Here is a 17,675-nt window from a genome sequence, read left to right as displayed (position 1 = left end):
GACCAATTCCTTGAGCTGAGGAAGGAATTGAAGACCCTCAGAGGTAAAGATCTTTTCGGCAAGTCTGCTGCCGAGTTGTGCTTAGTTCCCGGTGTCAAGATACCGATTAAATTCAAAGTACCTGACGTTGAAAAGTACAAAGGGAACACCTGTCCACTCGCTCACCTGGTCATGTACGCCAGGAAGATGTCAACCCAAACTGATAATGATCAGCTTCTGATCCATTATTTTCAGGACAGTCTGTCTGGCGCTGCGCTCAGATGGTACATGAGTTTGGACAGCGCTAATATCTGATCCTTCAACGATCTTGGCGAAGCCTTCGTCAAGCAGTACAAATACAACGTTGATATGGCTCCTGACCGTGATCAGCTCAGGGCCATGTCCCAGAAGGACAAGGAAACTTTCAAGGAGTACGCCCAGAGGTGGCGAGAGTTGGCTGCTCAAATTACTCCACCGCTGGAGGAGAAAGAGATGACTAAGATCTTCTTAAAGACTCTTAGCTCATTTTATTACGAGCGGATGGTAGCAAGCGCTCCCTCTGATTTCACCGAGATGGTGAACATGGGGATGCGACTTGAGGAAGGTGTCCGTGAAGGACGATTAGCAAAAGACGAGAGCTCTTCTTCTAAACGGTATGGGGCGTTTAAGAAGAAGGATGGGGAGGCACATGCTGTGCAATCCCATGCCAAGCCCAGAAGACCCTCTGTTCAGAGGAAGCCTGCACGGCGCAACAATAATCAGCACCAGGTGGCTCATATAGCACCCGTATTCAGAGACAGTGCTCAATACCAGCAACCTCAACATCAGCATCAGCAGCAACAGCCTCAGTATCAACAACAGCGTCCACAGCAACAGGCTTATCAGCCTCGTGGAAGTACAACCAACCAAGCTAATTTGAATTATGATAGGAAGAAGGTCAGCTTCGATCCAATTCCTATGTCATATGCAGAGCTTTATCCTTCCTTGTTGGAAAGGAAGTTGGTTTCTCCCAGGGATCCTCCTGCCGTGCCTGCAAATCCCCAATGGTGGTATAAACCAGATCAGCACTGCGTTTATCATTCCGGTGCTCCGGGTCATAATATTGAGAATTTCTATCCACTCAAGACTAAGGTTCAAGACCTTATGAGATGTGGGATTTTGAGTTTTGAAGATTCAGGCCCGAATGTCACCAAGAACCCATTGTCCGCGCATGGGAAATCTGTCATTATGGTCCAGGGATGCCCTGGGAAGTACAAAATTAAATATGTAAGCCATAGCAGACAGTCGTTGGTCGAATTAGATCGGTTGCTGTGTCAGTACAGCCACATGGAGCACGACCACGACAAATGCCGCATCTGCTCTGTGAACCGTTTGGGTTGCAATCAGGTACGAAGAGAACTTCAAGAACTGCTAGATGAGGGTACCATTGAGATTCTCCAGAATCGCAATGTTGATGAGGACGAACCGGAGGTAAATGTTATTTCACCGGTGTCCAAATTGCCAGAGCCTGTTGTTATTCGCTATGATAGCAGCAAGCCGAAGGCCTCTCCGTCTTTGGTAATCAAGCCTGCAGGCCCGGTGCCTTATTCTTCTGACAAAGTTGTGCCATTCAGATATAACCCTATTGCTGTGCAGGATGGGGTAGAAGTGCCTTTGCCTTCAACGTCCGTGACCAACATTGCTGATGTGAGCGGGTTGACCCGTAGTGGTCGCGTGTTTTCTGCACTTCCCAAGGCTCCTGTTGCTTCTGATACTGCTGAGCGTCCAGTTGGGACTGCTGTTAATATTCAGAATCCGGCACTTGATGTTGCCAGACCCTCCTCCTCTGTACAAAAGGCTCCTACTTCTTCAGTTGGCCCGAGTGGCATTACGAATGAAGAATCTGATGAGATGCTGAGGCTCATCAAAAAGAGTGAGTACAATGTTATAGACCAGCTTCTACAAACGCCGTCCAAGATTTCCGTGTTATCTCTGTTGTTGAATTCAGAACCCCATAGGGAGGCTCTGCAGAAGGTATTGGATCTGGCGTATGTTGATCACGACGTCACGATCGAGCAATTTGATAGTATCGTTGTAAACATTACCGCTTGCAACACTTTGAGTTTTTGTGACGCTGATCTCCCTGAGGAGGGAAGAGACCACAACATGGCTTTACACATCTCCCTGAATTGCAAATCTGATGCCATGTCCAATGTGCTGGTGGACACTGGATCATCTCTGAATGTATTGCCGAAGACCACACTCTCCAGATTGTCATATCAAGGTCCTCCTATGAGGCAGAGTGGGGTTGTTGTGAAAGCATTCGATGGGTCGCGCAAGACTGTGATTGGAGAAGTTGATCTCCCAATCAAGATTGGACCAAGTGACTTCCAGGTTACCTTCCAGGTAATGGATATCCACCCATCTTATAGCTGTCTCCTAGGCAGACCATGGATTCACGAGGTTGGCACCGTGACATCCACCCTACACCAGAAGCTAAAATTTGTCAAGAACAAGAGACTGGTTGTGGTAGGGGGAGAAAAGGCTCTCCTGGTTAGCCACTTGTCTTCTTTCTCATATATTGATGCCGAGGATGAAGTTGGAACTCCGTTCCAAGCTTTATCTATTGATGAACCAATTGAGAAGAAGTCTTCATCATTTGCTTCCTACCGTGATGCAAAACTGGCCATTGAATGTGGTGCAGTTGCTGGTTTAGGAAAGGTGATTGAGCTTGAAGACAACAGATCCCGGGCTAGCATTGGCTACTGTTCTGGGGCATTTAATGAGCAAGGGCTGTTCACGAGTGGAGGATTCATCCATGACGATCAACCTGAGGAAGAAGCTGCTGCTATCTTGGAAGAGGATGCAGAGGATTTGAACAATTCTGTCATACCTGGTGGTGTTTGCCACAATTGGGTCGCTGTAGATGTTCCTACGGTCATCCATAGATCAGAGTAATTGTTCACTTTGTTTAAAACCCTTCTCCCATGCCAAAAGGAGAAGTGATGACATTGTTGGCAGCATTTAATACAATGATGTTTTCATTCAATTAATGCATTGTTAAACATTTGTTTTTCCATTTGTTTTCACTTTTCGCTTTTTGCATGAAATCAGTGATCACAAAAAAAACCCATAAAAACAAGAATAAAAGCAAACATTTTTCATCTGCATAATGATTTGCTTGTTTAAATTCTAAAGCTTTTCATTAACCAAAATCATTATGCAGGTTGATCTTAAAACCCATTGAACATAATGATCCAACGCCATCTCCCAATTTTGAATCCCCTGTAATTGAGGCAGAGGAAGATGATGTTGAAGGGATTCCCGATGAGATTTCCCGTCTCCTTGAACACGAGAAGAAGATCATTCAGCCGCACCTTGAAGATTTGGAAACAGTCAACTTGGGGTCTGAGGATTGTATTCGTATGGTGAAGATTGGGGCTCTTCTTGAAGAGTCTGTCAAGAAGGATTTGATCAGTTTGCTACGAGAATATTCAGATATCTTCGCTTGGTCATATGAAGACATGCTGGGTCTAGATACAGATATTGTGCAACATTTCCTGCCTTTGAAGCCTGAGTGCGTGCCTGTGAAGCAGAAGCTCAGAAGAACTCATCCAGATATGGCAGTGAAAATCAAAGAGGAAGTTCAGAAGCAAATTGATGCGGGGTTTCTGGTGACTTCTACATATCCTCAATGGGTGGCCAATATTGTGCTTGTTCCTAAGAAGGACGGAAAAGTCCGTATGTGCGTTGATTACAGAGATTTGAATAAGGCTAGTCCTAAAGATGATTTTCCTCTACCACACATTGACATGTTGGTAGACAATACAGCTAAATTCAAAGTCTTTTCCTTTATGGACGGATTTTCCGGATATAACCAAATCAAAATGGCACCCGAAGATATGGAGAAGACAACATTCATCACACCTTGGGGAACATTCTGTTATCGAGTGATGCCCTTCGGTTTGAAGAACGCCGGAGCCACGTATCAGCGAGCTATGACTACCTTGTTTCATGATATGATGCACAAGGAGATAGAGGTCTATGTTGATGATATGATTGCTAAGTCCCGAACGGAAGTTGAGCATATTGAGCATTTGTTGAAGCTTTTTCAGCGTCTGAGGAAGTTCAGACTTCGCCTGAATCCGAACAAATGTACATTTGGAGTCCGTTCTGGTAAGTTGTTGGGTTTCGTTGTCAGCGAAAGAGGTATTGAGGTTGATCCTGCAAAGGTCAAAGCAATACAAGAGATGCCTGCACCCAAAACTGAAAAGCAAGTTCGAGGTTTTCTTGGCCGCTTGAATTACATTTCCAGATTTATATCCCACATGACTGCCACATGTGCGCCAATATTCAAGCTCCTTCGGAAAGATCAGTCTCACGATTGGACCGAGGATTGCCAGAAAGCTTTCGACAGTATCATAGAGTATCTGTCTGAACCTCCGATCTTGTCTCCGCCTATGGAAGGAAGACCTCTGATTATGTACTTGACCGTACTTGAAGACTCGATGGGTTGTGTACTCGGTCAGCAAGATGAATCAGGGAAGAAAGAATCTGCTATATACTACCTCAGTAAGAAGTTTACTGATTGTGAGTCTCGATACTCCATGCTTGAGAAGACGTGCTGTGCTTTAGCTTGGGCTGCTAAGCGTTTATGCCAGTACATGATAAATCATACAACTTGGTTGATATCCAGAATGGATCCAATCAAGTACATTTTTGAGAAACCTGCTCTAACCGGGAGGATTGCCCGTTGGCAGATGTTGTTATCTGAGTATGATATTGAGTATCGAGCTCAGAAAGCTATCAAAGGTAGTATCTTGGCTGACCATCTAGCGCACCAGCCGATTGAAGATCATCAGTCTGTTCAGTATGACTTCCCAGACGAGGAAATTCTGTATTTGAAAATGAAAGATTGTGATGAGCCTACACTTGATGAAGGTCCGGAACCTGGTTCCAGATGGACGATGGTGTTCGATGGCGCTGTAAATCAGTACGGAAATGGTATTGGGGCAGTAATTGTTACTCCTCATGGCACGCATATTCCGCTTACAGCAAGGCTAACTTTCAAATGCACGAATAATATGGCTGAGTACGAGGCCTGTATTATGGGACTTGAAGAGTGTATTGATTTGAGAATCAAACATCTTAATGTATATGGTGATTCCGCCCTGGTTGTCAATCAGATCAAGGGTGAATGGGAGACGAATCAGCCAAGTCTCATTCCGTATAGAGATTATGCAAGAAGGATTTCAACGTTCTTTACAGAAGTTGACTTTCATCATATCCCTCGAGAGGATAATCGGATGGCAGATGCTCTTGCTACGCTTGCTTCCATGATTGTTGTGAAGTATTGGAATGAAGTTCCTAATATTGCCGTGATGCGCTTGGATAGACCAGCTTACGTATTTGCAGTCGAAGAAGTGAATGATGACAAGCCTTGGTATTTTGATATCAAGAATTTCCTCCAGAACCAGGTCTACCCGCCTGGGGCATCTGTGAAGGATAGGAAAACTTTGAGAGGGTTGTCAGGCAGTTTCTACCTCAGTGGTGAAGTGCTGTATAAGAGAAATTTTGACATGGTCTTGCTCAGATGTGTGGATAGACACGAAGCAAACCTGTTGATGACTGAGGTCCATGAGGGTTCATTTGGTACTCATTCCAATGGACATGCCATGGCTAGAAAGATGCTGAGAGCAGGCTACTATTGGCTGACAATGGAGTCTGACTGCTGCAAATATGTGTAGAAATGCCACAAGTGTCAGATTTATGCGGATAAGATTCATATCCCTCCGACACTCCTGAATGTGATTTCATCACCATGGCCTTTCTCTATGTGGGGAATTGACATGATTGGCATGATTGAACCGAAGGCGTCCAATGGGCACAGGTTTATTCTCGTAGCAATTGACTACTTCACCAAATGGGTTGAGGCCGCTTCGTATGCGAACGTGACCAGGCAGGTGGTTGTGAAGTTTATCAAGAACCAGCTGATTTGCCGTTATGGTGTGCCAGATAAGATCATTACTGATAATGGATCTAATCTGAATAATAAGATGATGGATGAGTTGTGCGCTGAATTCAAGATTGCACACCATAATTCCTCTCCCTACAGACCCAAGATGAATGGGGTTGTTGAAGCTGCTAATAAGAATATCAAGAAGATCATCCAGAAGATGACAGTTACGTACAAAGATTGGCATGAGATGCTGCCATTTGCTTTGCATGGATATCGTACGTCTGTCCGCACTTCGACAGGGGCAACCCCTTTTTCTCTTGTTTACGGCATGGAAGTTGTTCTCCCAGTAGAGGTGGAGATCCCATCAATGAGAGTCTTGATGGAAGCCAAGTTGACTGATGTTGAATGGATTCAGAGTCGTTATGACCAACTGAATTTGATTGAAGAGAAGCGATTGACTGCCATGTGCCATGGTCAGTTATATCAGCAGAGAATGAAGAAAGCATTCGATAAGAAGGTCAAGCCTCGCGTGTTCCGAGAAGGTGACCTCGTGCTCAAGAAAGTCTTGTCTTTCGTGCCCGATTCCAGGGGCAAGTGGACTCCAAACTATGAGGGTCCATATGTTGTTAAGAGAGCCTTTTCAGGCGGTGCTTTGATGCTTACAACAATGGATGGGGAGGATTTCACTCGTCCTGTGAATTCAGATGCAGTCAAGAAATACTTTGCCTATAAAAAAAAGTATATGCAAATGAAAAACAGAATGGCTCGCTAAGTTGAAAACCCGAAAGGGCGGCTTAGGCAAAAATGAGTGTCTCGGTGGAGAACCCGCAAGGGCGATCCAGGCAAAAATTAGGGACTTGAAAAATGAGTTTGCATCCCGCTAGATTGAGTACCTCACCCTGGGGCAATCTAAGCAAAAATTAGGGATTTGGCAAGTAACTGCATCCTGACAAGACTTTCTGTTCCACAGCTGTCGTTTCGTCAGAGATTCTCGATTCGTCGTCAACTGAAGCTTCGCATACATCGAGATTCAAATTGGTAGAGAAAGGATCATTATGTTCAATGTATCCCTCTTCCAATATATATCACTGATTTCAAATTTGTACAGATCTATGGAGTCTTGCCATTTGCAGACTACCATTCCATCGAATAAATTTGAGCTTTTATCCAATTATTTGCACTCTTATTTGTTTCCGTTCAATAAATGTTTTGCATATTTTAATTGATAAAATGTCATTGTTTTAAACAAATAAATTTTTTCAAATTGTTGTTTTGAACAAAGTGAATATTCACAATGATGAAAGGATACTCAGGAATGTCTCAGTGCTCTCCCGAGGGTGGTATGATTCCCAACGGGTAAGACAGTTGTTCATATTCCTGGCATTTGGTTGTATCCTCTTTCTCCCGCTTTGCTGTTGGGGTTGTTCCATAAGCAGCGTTGTTGTTGGGGTGGTTCCCCAAGCAGAGGTGGTTGTTGAAGACTCAGTTTCTTCTCCAGCAATAATCTCCCCAGCATGGTTGTTCTCCTGGTGGTAGATTCAGCGGTCGGTGGATTGATATCCCGGTACTTTACCGCTTTCCCCAGCATTGTCGCGAGCAGAGCTGTTGATGGGGTTGCTCCCCGGTATAGTCGCGAGCAGAGATGTTGTTGAAGACTTTGTTTTCTTCTCCAGCAGTAGTCTCTCCCCAGTGCAGTCGCCAGCGGAGTTGTTGTTGCTCTCCTCAGCATGGTTGCTTTCCATTTTTCCCAGCTTAGTCTGCAGAATGGTTGTTGTGGCAGTTTCCGCCTGCTGAAAGCTATCTCAATCCCCAGTAGGGTCGGTTGGTGGCTCTAGCATCCCAAAGATGGGAATGATTTCCTGATTACTTTTGATCCTCAGTAGAGTGGCTATTTGCAGAATTTACTTGTGTCATCCGTCGGATGTATGTTCTCCCCGAGTAGAGTGGCTTGTTGCAGAATCTACTTGTGTGGTGCTTTCTCCTTCATTGGTTTGTTCTCCGAAAGGATAGCTAATAGCTTTTCCCCAGTAGAGTTGCTTGTGCAGTTAGATTCTACTCGGATGATTCTCCTTCAGTGGGTTGTTCCCCAGAGTTGTTTGGAGTTGCTTTTGCAGCAGTTCTTGGTCGAGCCATGAACTTTTATTTCTCAGTTGATGCTGATCCCCTGCAGTACCCGCAGATCTTTGCTTTACAGCATGTGGATCTCTAGCAGATTGGCTTTCCAGTTGGTTTTTCCCCTGGAAGTATAGTACCGGGCGTTTGATTCCTGAGCCTGTTTGTGTTAGATATGTCTGTTTTGTCAGCATTCATCAAACATAAATCACGCATATTCATGCATATTCATAAAACATTCAGATATTCATGTTGCATTGTTTGCCATATATCTCTTGTTTGTTGTTCTCCTGCTATGGGTGATATAGATCTCTTTATAGATCTTCCCAAGCAGATGTCGGGTGTTTAAATCTCTCCATATAGAGTCAGCCCATAAGCAGAAACTGTCTGTCTTTTCCTTCTGCAGCTCCCCACTGAGATATATCCTCGTGGATGACGGTTTCTTCCGTTTCCTCCCAACACATATATTGGGATGGATTTTCCTATTGAGTTATATCCTCATAGGACGTGTTTTGATTCAGTCTGTCTTTTCGGATCAATCCCGAATCGGCGTTGTGTCAGCTGTTTCTTGTGCTTCCCTGTGGAAGAAATGAATGGTTTGCCCAGTAACCGGTATCAATTCATTTATCCCCAGTGGAGTTTTTTGGGCCTCTACCCAGTAACCGGTAGTTGTAAGTCCTATGTTCCTTGCTTCTTGGCGGAATTTGTGGTTATATACCTTTTATCCCTCAAGCAAGAGTTGTTGGTCTTCTACCCAGTAGTTGGTAGTCGTAAATCCTATTTGCCTGCTCTCCAGCAGTTTGTGGTTTGTTATAAACCCTATTTTGTTTCCCGTGCGGATTTGTGATTCGTTCCATCCCCACGCGGAGTTGTTGGTTTTCTACCCAGTATTCGGTAGATGTAAACCCTAATTTGTGGTTATTCCCACCAGAGTATGGCTACTACCCCGTATTCGGTAGTTGTAAGTCCTATCTTTTTTCCCCTAGCAGAGGTAACCTTGGTGGTTCGTTCTGGTTGATGGTGGATTTTCTGTTGTTGTGATTTTTATCCCCAACAAAGTTTGCGTTTCCCAGTGGTATAAGTTGAATAAGTGCTCAGTATTTGGCCTTTATTCACCCTATCCCCAGTTGAACCTGTGGTCTTCTACCCCGTATTCGGTAGTTGTAAATCCCATGTTGTGATTGTTCTCCCCATCGGAGTTTGTGCCTTATGGTACGAGTGGATAATTGCCGGATGCTAGCAATTTTACCCCAGCTGAGTCGTTGGTTTCTACCCAGTAGTCGGTAGTGTTAACCTCTTGTTTCCTCAGCCAGATTTTTGGTATTCTACCCCGTATTCGGTAGTTGTAAACCCTAATTTCTCCTTTGCAGAGTTAACCTTGTTGTTCATCCTAACCGATGACGGTTACTCTTTGTGGTTATCTTCATTCGTTGTTCGATGATTGATATTCCTCTTTGCGTGTGGATAATTGCCGGATGCTAGCAATTTATCCCCAGCAAGTTGTCTTCTGGATCATTGCCGTATGCTCGCAATGTTATCCCTTTTGAAGTTGCCAGTGGGTCTTTTCACCGTTTGCTAGTGATTTGTTCCCCGGATCATTGATTGTTTATCAATGTATCCCCAGCCAGTCCCTGTGGATAATTGTCGGATGCTTGCAATTCATTCCCAGCGGATCGCCTTTCATTTACCCGTTTGCCTGGTAATGATTGTTGCCCCTTTGGTTGGTCATCATTATATACCTAGTTTTGGTATCCCGATGCCTTTCTTTCCGATCGATTTATCCTTTGTTAACCCAGTAACCGGTTGTGGATAGTCTTCCATGCGAGTGTGTTATCCACGTTCTGACGGTAATGGATAATATATCTCATGCACTCTTCAGTCGAAGCCTTCTGTGTTTCCCCAGTCGAGTAAGATTCGTTATTCCCTTTGTGGAGTCGAATATTTCTTTGTCGGATAATTGCCGGATGCTTGCAATTTATCCCCTTTGAGTTGTCTTTCGTTTACCCTGATGCTTGGTATCGATTGTCTCTCCTTTGGTTAGTCACCTATTATATACTTCGGTGTCTCTGGTGTCTTTTCCTTTTGAGTATATTATCCACGGTCTGCCGGTAATTGATAGTATATCTCATTCACTCTTTGGTTGGAATCCTTTGTTGATCTTCCCCAGTAGAGTAAGATTCGTATTCTTTGTAGAATCGAATATCCGTCCTTTAACCAGTTTGTGTTTTGGATGATGAGTGTTTTGGCATATATACCAATCCACGTTTTCGGTAGATCACCTATTATATACTTCGGTATCCCTGGTGGTTCTTACCATGCGAGTTTATTATCTACGATCCGCCGGTAATAGATAATATATCTCATGCGAGTATTCTATCCACGTTCTGACGGTAATGGATATTGTATCTCATGCACTCTTTGGGTTTGTGTCCCCAGTTGAGTAAGATTCGTTTTTCCTGTTGTGGATTCGAACGCCTATCCTGTAAGTCGATTTGCTTTTTCAGCCCTCCTTTCGGATGATGAGTGTCTTGGCATATATACCAATTCACGTTTCGGTAGGTCACCTATTATATACCCCGGTATCTCTGGTGTCTCTTCCTTTTCGAGGATATTATTCACGGTCTGCCGGTAATGAATAATATGTCTCATGCACTCTTGGGTCAATCTTTTGATTGTTTTCTCCGCAGAGCAAGATTCGTATTCCTTGTGGAATCGAATATCCATCCTATAAACAAGTATGCTTTTCTAGCTTTCTTCAGGATGATGAGTGTCTTGGCATATATACCAATTCACGTTTCGGTCGGTCACCTATTATATACCTCGGTATCCCTGGTGTTCCTTCCTTTCTGCTCCCTATTATGACCTTGGTCCCCTGTGGAGTCAGATTTACCTGAGTTGATGTACCTTTTTCAAGTCTTTCTCAGATGTTTGGTCGATTGATATCTCTCACCCTTATACCGGTCTTAGATATTCATTCTTCCTGAGTTTGTTGCCCTTATACCGGTAACATCTCATCCTTTGGTTTCCCCTGGAAAGTCTTTTCTAGATTTCCCCAGCGGAGTTGTATTGCCATTTGTGTTGCTGTATTGGTGTTATCCCCGGTACATGCATTTTGTGGGTCAGCTTGAGTCTTTCCAATGGAAGTGTTTTTCTTTGGAATTTCTTTCTCTCCCCAGTGTGAGTCCTTTGCTTCCCCAGTAAGGTCTCCAGTCTGTTCTCTGTTCCCTAAATCAAAGTCGTGCCCTGCTCACGCATTCTTTTTCTTTTATCATCCCTAATAAGAGTCCTATTAGAGTCTCTGTTCCTGGTGAGTGTATTACTCCGATGGATCGTCTTTTCTTCTGTGTGAATCCATATCCCCACAGAGTTTGTGTCTTTTGCATGCATACATCTGCATCATAAGGTCTCTTAGGGACCAAAATTTGTCTCATTACTGTTATTTAAGCCCATTCTACCGCGTCGAGATGAAGATTTCTAAACTTCACTTCTCCGGCTAGAATGACCTTAAATAGGGGCATTTGTAAGACCCCAATTTTGTCCCTAAGATCCCCCATGACATCATATCATACCGTATCATTGCCTCAAGGATCATTGTACACCCTGCCTTCTTCCTAGTGGGTGGGTATCTTATGAGTGTGGTTCTTGATCACCAAGCATGTTTAGCATTTGTATATCATTGCTTTTCATTTGTTTACTAACCCAAAAGTACAAAAAATATTGTCATCTAACCTTGTTACTTGCAGATGAAGCAAACTAGGTCAAACAGTCCAATCAGTCATTGAGCAATGGATGGTGGCCATTCTTGAATAATTTGGGCACCATGATCATTCATCAAGAGTTCATATGAGTTGTGACATCATTTGGAACCAAGATCTCAAGAGAAAAAGACTTGAAAGTCATCAGAACATGGCTCAGTCAACCAAAACCCTAGCCAAGTCAACTGTGCATTTAATCAGTGATTTGATGGTGTGAGATGGTTGGAGAGGTCTCATTCATGTCCATACAAGCCTCATATAACATTTCAAACATCCACAGTGAAGGATTTGAGGTCAGACAAAAAGTTTCCCAAAATAGTAATGACCTGTAATTTTCAGTTGCCAAAAATGGAAAGTCATTCTCCTCAAAATTACATGTCCAAGAAAGCTTCAAATCAAAATTTGTCCAACATGAAAGTTGAAGATCTTTCTCTTGCCTTTCCAAAAAGTCCAAGAACACTCATTTCTCATTTGTGGTTGGCAAGTTATGATCAAATCATTTTCAAGAATTTTGGAATTTCAAGGAGGCATAACTTTCAAACCATTTGGCCAATTTGGGTGATTCTTTTTTGAGCAAATCCCATTTGACATGTACTATCATAATGCATCATTACATTTCATCAAAAAGCATCACATAAAAAGGTCATTTTTCAAGTGAACCAATTAAATTTTGGTGGGAAAAAAGGCCATTTTCAAAAGTACATGGAATTTTCATGCCAAACCAATTTGAATAGCTTCTAAATATGATTTGTGACTTGCTTCAACAGATATTTCACTGTTCCATTGGCTGCATCATCAAAAGGGCAATTTTGCCAAATTACATAACAAGCTCATTTTTACTAATCCATTTGGGTTGTGCTAATCATGTTTAGTAGCTGGATTAACAGAGGGTATAAGAGCTTAATCATAACAGAAATTCCAGATCGACAATTCATTTTCTCAGATCCAAAGCAAAATTCTCCAAATTCTCTCAATTTTTCTCACACTTTTTTTCACTTGTTCATCAAGAATTCATCATTCTTTTTGCTTTCTTTCGTGCTAATCATCATTTGCAGATGTTGTTGAAGAACTGTTGAAGCAAAACGTGGACAAATTCGTGCTAGATCGCAACTGTTGAAACCTCGAGCATCCATGGCATTTTGACATTTCTTCATCATCAAGTTGTGTCGAGCTGAATTATCACCTCCATTCACCTTCCTAATCATCATTGGACTTCTGTTTTCAACTTCCAAGTTGCGAAATCACCAGAATCAAGAACTGCACATTCATGAGGTGAGATTTCGAAACCTTCGATTCTTGAAATTAACATGTGGCTTAGGTAGATCGTGGATAATAGGTTACGCTGTAACTTAGATCATGAATTTTCGTTAGGTATTGATGAAGTTATGCGGATCTGAATGTTTGATTGTGAAACTTTCTTGGCTCGATCCGTAAAGCATGATTAGAATTAGGTTAATTGCTTGTTAGATTAGTGATCTACATGATGTGATGATTCGATTGGTATATCGCTTGCTGGTTTTTGTGAGAAAAAAGTCATGATGATGATGAACGTCAAGAACACGATGATGTGTTCAATATTTTCGCTTCAGAATGCTGTTTGATTCGCGTTGCCTGGCCTTCGTTTCAAATTCATGTTTCCCGCGCCGTGTGTCCAATAGCCGTGTGACACATCACTTAATGAAACGCAGAGTTTCATTAAGTGAGCGGCTTAATTACGACAATGCCACTGCCAGCTTTTAAATTCATTTTAATTCTCAAATGTTTATTTCATTTTCATCATTAACTTCAAAAATGCATAAATAATTCTTGGATGATCCAAATTGTGTGGGGATTTTTGCATCCATCTCCATTTTTTATCTAGTTTTTTATAGGCATGATAATACAAGTTGTGCACGGCTGTGTTTTATTTTGGTCTAATATCTTTGTTCATGTATGTTTCTTGCATATGTTTGGCCATTTTATTCATGAAATCTTGATGCTTGCTCCAAAATGCTTGAAATTTTATATGCATGATCTAGACTCATTCCTGGTGATTTTGGTATATGGTTTGCTAATTTTGCATTTCTGGATTGAGAGATATGATGTGATCTTCATGAGTGTGACAATGTATGTCACACTAGGTTTTGTCCAACTTCTTGAATTTTGTTTCCATGCTTATGCTATGCCAATTGCTCTGCATTTTTGCATGTGATTACTTCTGTATGTTTAGTTTGAGTATGATTTTTTGTAGATTTTTTAGATTCATTTCCTATTTGATTGGGATTTTGCTTTGCTGTTTGGTCATTTGTGAATTCTTTTTGAGTGTGGAACTTCCATGCTTTGTGAAATTCTTATGCCTTATCATATGAAGCTGAAATTTTGTGGATTGGTTCTTAACATGTTTAACTTCATTTTGGCTTTGGAGTGGTTCATTTATCTTATGCCATTTCTGTTTTACACTTGCCTAAAGTTGATAATTGATTTGTGGCTTTGTTTGAGCTTGCTTTTGCACACCATGATTTGTTGATTTTAATTGACTTTCTTACCTTGGTCCAAATAGCATGAAATTTGGTGTGCTGCTCATTGAATGTGTTCTGTTTAAGCTTGAATTTTCTGGGAATTTATTGAGCTATTTTGGTATTGGTTTGATTGTGTTCATTCTGTTTACACCATTGAGTTCTCAAAATGCATAGTTTAACATGTTTAGCTTATGAAATGGATTTGGTGCATAGTTTTGATGTGAGACCAATTGGAATTTGTTCTTATTTGATAAATCTTGATTTTGATCAATTTTCACTTGCTGTTTTAAATTTTCTCTCCTCCTTTGACCCTAGGCTTTGGCCTAAGGGTTCACTTCTCACATTTGAGTTGTTTTTTCAGGTTAACGAAGCAATTGCTTTAAGGAGTTTAATTCAAGTTGATTGAGTTTGGTTTAATTGATTATCATGAACTAACTTGGTTTGTTTTGTAGGATGCTAACTCATTTGCTTTGAGTTTGTGCTTTGCACATGTGATTGATTGTGTTGTATGTTGGTTCTTATGCTGTCTGTTTTGACTTTGTGATTGGGATACTGATTATATTTGATTGATTTCAGGTACCATAGTCACTTTAGTTCCTTTGAGAACTTGCTATTGCTTTGCTTTGCTTAAGCATTGAGGTAGACTCTCTTGTCTCCATGTAGTCTGGAAGACCTGGCTTGTTATTTAGCCAGGCAACTGTCTGAAGTCCTCCTTAAGAGGCAATGTTTGTGATTGTTTAACTTTGTCCCCAAGCAGGTAAAGACCTCATGTGAGGCAATTGGTAGACAAAAGAGATATGTAGCCTATCTCCTACTATTCTGTGAGTCACTCACCTTGCTCACACCACATGTGTTGATGCATAGTGAGTAAAAACCCAAGATCTATCGAGTCTAACTTGTGGAGAGAGTTCCATCTTTCTGAACTCCCACACCTTCTGATATTCAATGCTCTCCCTGACCAGGGATAAGAGTGATGAGGCACACCCCTCATATCCTTTCATCTGCTTCACCTTGGCTCTCAATGTCAAGGTTAAGAGCACCATTTACCCTATTCCAGTTGACTTTTAAGTCTAACCCTTTGATTGAGCCTAATTGTTTGGTTATAGTGAGTGCTAAATGACTTTGTTGATTGATTGTTTGTTGCATTTGTACATGCTTGTTTGCCTTGGTGCACTTATCATCATTGATTGTTCATTATTGCATGATCATCATTGCATATCTTAGTGATCCATGTCTGTGTTTGCCCATTGAGGACAATTGTAAGACCATGTTCTTTGGCCATTGTTCCTATGATTTGGAAGGGATAGAGTGTAAGACCATTTCATTGGTCACTCATATCCTCTTAGCCTGGTGCTTTTGTTTGTTTGTCGTATGTGAGGATGCAATTATAAGCCCATGTTGTTGGCATTTGTATTCCTATGATCATCCTTTGGAGGTTGGTATAAGTCCAGATAGATTGGCATCTGACATCCAAGTTTTGTTCTACCTTAGGAGATTGGTGTAAACCCATTTATTGGTATCCGATATCCGCTTTTGCTTTGTGAGATGGGTATAAGACCATTGATGGCATCCGGTATCATTGTTTTGTTTTAGGAGATCGGTGTAAATCCATTTATTGGTATCCGGTATCCGCTTTTGTTTGTGAGATTGGTATAAGTCCATTGATGGCATCCGGTATCACCTTGCTTTTATTTTTACTTGCTTTGTTGCCTTATTCCTAAGGACACACTTGAGTCATCTTCTATATGATTTCATGAGGTGGACTTTTTAAGAAGTTTTACATTCCATTATCCATACCCTCTTTGTCCTAAACCTTTTCACACTTTGCTTTCAAAAACTTTTGACTTGTTGTGCAAACATCTTCATGTCTTTTCAAATTAGAAACCTGGACCATAAGTCCTTGATTTTTCAAACTTCACTTTTTCATGACACTTCTTTGAATCAATCTTAATCATACCTTGACCATATTTTGTGAATACTCATAATCAATTAACTTCACACATTCAATTGTTTTGTGGCTTTGTCCACTGTTAATATGTTTTCATACATTAGCCATAGGTTTCAATTACCATAGCGGTTGATGTAAATCTTACCTTATCCTTAGTGAGTTGATTGTAAGTCTTCCATACTTATTATAGGGTTAACCCCCTCACTAGTATGTTGAAGTCGTCCTCGCATGGTGGATTGTTGATTCGGGTTGAGTTTTCTCCCATTGGTAATGAAAAGCCTTAGTGCTTGTGTTTTAAAATGAACTCACTAATTTTTGGAAATCTTTTAGCCGAACTACGGCGTTTTGATCCTTACCTTTGATGGAAGGTACGTAGGCAACGGGTTCATCCGTTCAAACATAAAAATAAATAACTTGTACATTCTTTTCTCATCTTCCCATTCTTGTTTGCGCAATATGTCAAAACAAATAAACATTTTTTATACAACAAGTGTGAAAAGGGCTCCCTAAGAGTACCTAGGACGTGATGGGTGCCTAACACCTTCCCATTGCGTAATTTACCCCTTACCCAGACTCTCTGATCCTTTTATTGGTTTTCTACGTGTAAAACTTCTTAGGTTTTTGTTCGCTTTTTAACCAGTCCTTAGGATAAATAAAAGTGCGGTGGCGACTCGATTCATTGTATGCTTTGCTTATGGTTTAATCAATAAATCATATAGCGACGAATACACCGCTACAAGCACCATTCATCTTTGGTTTGTAAGGAGAAGAATTGTGATGTTCAATCTTGAAATCTCTGCAAAGCTCTTTCATCATCTTGTTATTGAGATTCGAAGCATTATCAGTGATGATTCTCTCAAGAACCCCATAACAACAGATAATCTCCTTCTTAATGAATCGGGCAACCACTTGTTTGGTAACATTGGCATAAGAAGCTGCTTCCACCCACTTGGTGAAGTAATCAATCGCAACCAGGATGAAGCGATGTCCGTTAGAAGCAGTAGGCTCAATCTTCCCAATCATATCAATGCCCCACATCGCGAATGGCCAAGGAGAATTCATGATATTCAAAGGGCTTGGTGGTACATGCACCTTATCAGCGTAGATCTGACATTTATGGCACTTCCGAGCGTACTTGAAACAATCGGATTCCATAGTCATCCAGTAATAACCGGCTCTCAACAATTTCTTGGACATTGCATGACCACCAGCATGGGTACCAAAAGATCCTTCATGCACTTCTTGCATCAACATGTCTGCTTCGTGTCTATCCACGCATCTGAGCAGAACCATGTCAAAGTTTCTCTTGTACAACACATCATCCTGATTCAAATAAAAGCTTCCAGCTAGCCTTCTCAGGGTTTTCTTGTCATTCCTTGATGCTCCTTCAAGATATTCCTGACTCTTGAGGAAATTCCTGATATCATAATACCACGACTTCTCAT

Source organism: Lathyrus oleraceus, chromosome 2 (genome assembly GCF_024323335.1).
Source record: "Lathyrus oleraceus cultivar Zhongwan6 chromosome 2, CAAS_Psat_ZW6_1.0, whole genome shotgun sequence".
NCBI classification, from domain to species: Eukaryota; Viridiplantae; Streptophyta; class Magnoliopsida; order Fabales; family Fabaceae; genus Lathyrus; species Lathyrus oleraceus.
Note: the sequence above shows the minus strand (reverse complement) of the source record.